Below are 5663 nucleotides of genomic sequence, written 5' to 3'. Positions count from 1 at the left end.
ACTATCCCTTTAAAATAATTTCTTTTTATTTGTGACAGAAACAATTTATTGAAAAAAGTCATTAAAAATTCTAAAAGCAGTTTATTTTATTTTGGAATAAATAAATGATTCATAAATAGTTCGTTTTATTTTGAAATATATTGATAATTCATTGAAATTAATTTATATGCACCAACAACTGTTAAAACCTGGGTTAAAAGTGGTTAAAATGGAGAAAAGGAGAAATAGAGAGAAAAAGGAAAAAAATAGAGTTGCTGCAGAGGGCTACGTAGAGTGACCCAATCAGTGAACCCCTGTGGGCTCAGGTGACTGACCTCGTAGGGTCACGTCCGGTTTTCTCTTCCGGTTTTGCGGTCATGTTTACCTCTGCTGCTTCATGTGCTACCTGAACCAAACCGCGAGTAAAACTGTTGCCATCCACGGGGTAAGACATGAAAATAATGTTCCAAACTGAGTTGTAGTAATTCTTGATGATGTTAAGCACTGGTTGACCGGTATATTGTTAACATTTAAACTTTGTAGAGCTCTGTGAGACCGGATGATTTCCGCCGACTGGCGAGGGTAAATGCTGAAACAGTGCTCCTAGCTTGATCACTCGGTGAGTGAAAATACCCTTTAACCTGTTCGGTTAACCAGGAATGCATTTTATATTCATGTGTAACCTGTTTGGTTGTGTGTAAAGCAGCTAAAAGTCGCGTTAATCTGCACAGATAGCCATGAAAAAGGGTGCTAATGGTGCTATAGCCACCATAGACTGTGTTGTGATGCTAATGGCCATTGACTTGTGTAGTATAGTCACTTAGCTCATTTGGTGTCATATGTAAATTATCGTTTTATTGTGTTTTATAGCTGTTTACTTCAGAATATTTTTCTAAACTGTCGTTCAGTGTTGAAAAAATAAGATGATGGTGAGACTATATGTATGTGTGTGTGTGCTTATGGTAAATTTAGAGGTGAATGTTTGGTGCAGTTTCTCACTGATACCGGTGCAAGGGGAGACATATAAGCACAATAGGCCTTAATGCCTCTAAATTACCATGAGTTTCTCTGAATTTAATGCAGTTCTACAAAAAATTAAAGGGTACTATGCAATAATTTTTTATTTTTGTAAAATGATATTTTCTGTATTACTAGTGTAACTAAGACTGTTTCAGGTCCTTAAACAGTTATTAACGCAGTTACAGTACTTGAATTTAGTTGTTAAATGCACTTTAGATGTATTTATGGTTACATAACTAAGTTAATATTTGAATTGAAGATTTTTGTTGTACAACTTAGACTGAACCTGTTGAGAGCTTGATGATAATTTAATCCAATTGAAGCATTATTATTGATTAGTGATAATCAACATTGCAATTTGGATTTCCTTTGGCCTCTTTGTAGGTCAGGTTTTTTTTTGTCCTGTGACATCATTAGATGATCCACATCCCACCGTCCAGTGGAGAACTTCAGCTGGTTTCGTGTAAAGTTCCAGAGATCCAGAGATTGTTTCCAGAACCCAGATCCGTAGATTCCCAGCGTGAGCTGGGTGGCGAGCTGCATTGAAACTACTGATACTGAACTGAGAGTGGAGACGAATTCCTTCATTCCCCCTTCCTCACGGACTGTGTGGTAGGACAGAACAAACATACACTGATACACTGACATACTTGACACGGATCCGAAGAAACAAAGGGCCCCAACGGTAACTTTGGGACACAAAGGGTTTTATTTTGCCGGCTTTATTATTTTAGTTTGTTATTTTTCATTGAATGCCTTGCAACAACTGTTGTATTTTCATTGTGTTATTGGTTAATAATAACAAGTGGCCACACAAAAAACCTTAAACCATTGCCTGTGTCTTTTCATTACTCAACCTTAATGGCTCTCACTAGTTTATAGTCTTCTGTACTGGTCCATCTCTTAGCATTGACTATTACTTACCTGTGCTCTGTTATAACATCGTAATGAGGGTTACACTAGGGTTGGGAGTAAACGGCTAACGTTACTGTTAATGGCCGAACAAACAAGGAAAAGACCAATAACAGCGGACGATGAAACTTTAAGCAAAGGTGCAAGTCGCTTTCATGTGGTGTTGTAATGGAGGTGTGGCAAAGCTGCCAGATGACAACTGACTGACATCACACAGGCGACACTGGATCTCTGGGAAGCAGTGAGGTCCAAATATACACCTGCAATTCCTGCTTCCGGAAATCTTCCAGATTGCCACTTTAATTTATGTATGTACAAACGTTACATATGGTGATGAGAATGATGTTAGTTAACTAAGTTAGTAAGTTTAAAGAATCCACCCTTGACTTTTGGTTTCACACTGGTCAACAGCTGTCTCCTGGGTGAACCTGTCCACCTCATCCTCCTTCCTATACATACTTTCTCACTCGCTTATACTATTTCTCCTCACTTCCAAATTGAACATTATAACATGATGTAGTTGAATGTCAGGTCGCAGCCTCACAGAAACTCATTGCTAGATTGTTTGCCACTAATGCAAGACTCTCCAGCACTTCTCTTCGGACTGATTACCTGTTGCCGACTCTGCCTGGCTCTGACCAACCTGCCTCGTCTGATCCCCGGTAAACTCACCTGCCTTCCGTCTCCAACTTTGAGATTTTCCGCTGCTTCCTTGGATACTGTTTTGCCTGTGGCTGCCTGGCGAAAACTCTCCACTGCTACGCTACAGAGTGAGTTTTCTATTCAGCTTCCCTGTGACTTCCTGGTGATCAGAGACTCTCGCTGTGATGCCTCACTTGCTGCTGTGAGTACGCCGTGTACATACTCACCTGCTGGCATCCACCTTCACCTGCTCTCCACTGCCTGTTACTGTAACCCTTGCTCTTCTGAGCTGCAAGTGTGTTGGGGCTAAGTCTACTGCGCACCCAGCAATTATCCGGCCCGATTCTGTCTGTCATATCATCGGATCTGCCAGAGACTTTTTTGGAGGAGACATTTCTGTAATTTTGCTCACTGTGCTCTGTTTCTGCTGAGTCTAATTATTAAGCTCCACTAACACTATTCCTGGTTTCCTGTGTGCTACATTCGCGTCCTAATACTGCACGTTAAAATAATATTATATTATTATATTATATTATATTATATTATAATATAGTGTTGGATCGTTTTTGCAATGAATTGTCAAAATTAAGAAATGTTTACCTTTTTGAACTAATGTTTTGCTTTGACCGAAAACACATGGAAATGAATAATCATTTTTCAAAAGAAATGCTACTTAATGATATCCACAATTATAATAAAAACTCAATGATCTCTCTCTCTAAAAAATATAATATTTTCAATATTGTGACAATTCTGTTAAATCAGCAAATGTTTTTATTCTTCTGTTTCCCACATCCATTAAAAGGGAGAGAAGCAGGCATGAAGTATGGGGCCCAGTCAACTCCAACTCCAATCACTCCAAAATGTTTATTTTCTGTAAAAGGGGAATTAAACCAACAAATGAAATATGACCAGACAACCTTGTCATGAGTGATAATGTGTGGGAAGAGTACTGTCTGCCTAAAGTGGAAGTTTGGGACAGTCACAGCTTGCGAAGGAATCCGGTGGTCCAACATTTACAATCCAGCAATGCCTCTGTGGCTCCCACAGCTCGCTCCCTGAAGACGAGTCCATCAGCTCCTATTCACCCACAAATATGTCACATTCAGACATCACTAATTATTCCTTTGTAGGTGTACTAAACTTATTTTCCTTGAGACTGATGTCGATTGGTTCAGCTTTAGAACTACTACATTGGTGCATATTACTTTAGCTTAGAGTCTGAATAGAAAACATAGGTAAACTGATTTATTTCCACTGTCGTGGGTGTGGAGGTGACATATAACAACGTTCCTGGGCTATCACATTTTATTCAGAAGGATTTGTTTAAAAGAGTCATCATCTCCTCAGGCATTACTCTTCCTCCTAATACCACACCTCCTAGCTTCCTCTGTAATCCTCTGGTGTGAGAGATAACTGATGGATTGTCCAAGCAAATGTGCTCCAACCACTTCCAGAATTCACTGAATTTTGACACACACACACACACATGTACACACTGATAGATTCCTCCATATCTCTTGTGTGATCCTGGCAGCTGCTCAGGAGCAAAGCTAAAGGAACTCGGTGAGAAAATGCAGGAAGGACCACTGTTCTTCATCTGGGAAAAAAGACTTGACTCCTGGCTCAGACTGCTCTGAGGCTGAGCTATTTAGGGTTTCCTCTGTTTTACTTCCCTCAACCTTTTGTTATGCTTGGTAAGAACACTGACAGCAAAGAAATTAGCCATGAGAAAAATATGTTTGAATGTTAGTGAGAAAATATACATGTGGGTTCTGCCTGGATGAGCCTGAATTGCTCAGAGAAAAATAACATGTTAAGGATATTTAGAAGAACTATATGTGAATGTATTTTTCCAGGATTGTTGAATGGACTGAGCTGTGCTCAGGCTGTGTTCATACTACAGGTAAAAGGGGCCCAAATCTGATTTTTTACTTCATCTGTGACTCACATCTGGTTTGTTATGTTTGTGTGTTAGTTATGACGATGTAATGTGTTATGTTAAATGAGAACACTACAATCCTGTTCTGGCCAGTTTTAATATGTGGTCTTAAAAGTCATCATATTGTTGCAGTGTGATCTCTGTATGAACATATATAATGAGTGATGATCAAATAATTAATCTGAAATTTGAGAATTATGGCTTGATGTGGGATTGTAATTTAGGAAAGTGTGTATTGTGCTGAAAAGCAAAAGGTTGAAACATGTGGCTGTTAAAGGTGCTACACAGCTTTAGTTAAAAGTTTACATCCATTTGTAAAGACCATGTATGACATTGAGTTCCAGTGTTTTCTACAGCTCTCTTTGTCACAAAAAACATTCATGAAGTTTGGTTCAGTAATGAATTTGTGTAATGGCATAGATACTACACACACACGCGCGCACACACACACACACATCTGTGCAACATGTAGAATACATACACATGCAAACATACTTTCACACTTGAATCATTTGCTAATTTTGTTGAATAAACCTTAAAGAACTGGGCTGCAATTTAGCTAGACACACTGTGTACATTATATTGTTTGCATAAGTGCTTCCTGTGTCACAACTATTTGTCTGTATTGTCCTTGTTCTATCAATAAAACAAATAAAATAAAGAAAACTATTTCTGTCCAGCTGCAGTTGATTGACAGCGCATGACCGATCAAATCAACCTTATTCAGCTGCAAAAACAAATTGTGGTCTTACAATTGATAGGCTGCCTGGTACATGCAGATATGCTCTATTATTTTGGATGAATACACAGCACCACCTTCTGGTGACGTAGGTCAGCTGTATGCTTTTTTATTCATACATGTATACATATGTGTGTATGTATGTATGTTTGTATGTGTATGTACATATATATATATATACATATACATATATATACATATACATATATATCTATATGTATATATATATATATATATAGAGAGAGAGAGAGAGATAGATAGATAGATAGATAGATAGATAGATATAACTGCCATCTTACAGCCAGTCCTCCTCCTTTTCATCAATGTTTCGGTCCAGCCTCTGTGTTCGACACATTCTTCCTGCCTGTTCACTATTCCTCCTCTGTAAACGTGCCTATGACCTCTATCCTGTGTTTAGGTCCTGCTGCC

General features: G+C 38.6%; 1 long non-coding RNA gene across 1 annotated transcript; it reads left to right on the top strand.

The window, feature by feature from the left end:
- The first annotated feature begins 305 nt into the window (after positions 1 to 305).
- On the top strand, positions 306 to 5172 carry LOC140994056 (uncharacterized). Its single transcript, XR_012178703.1, has 3 exons — positions 306 to 424; positions 523 to 598; positions 1384 to 5172. It is a non-coding gene; the product is annotated as an uncharacterized lncRNA (long non-coding RNA).
- Positions 5173 to 5663: the final 491 nt, after the last annotated feature.

Source organism: Pagrus major, chromosome 3 (genome assembly GCF_040436345.1).
Source record: "Pagrus major chromosome 3, Pma_NU_1.0".
NCBI classification, from domain to species: Eukaryota; Metazoa; Chordata; class Actinopteri; order Spariformes; family Sparidae; genus Pagrus; species Pagrus major.
This window is presented reverse-complemented; position numbering and strand designations above follow the sequence as displayed.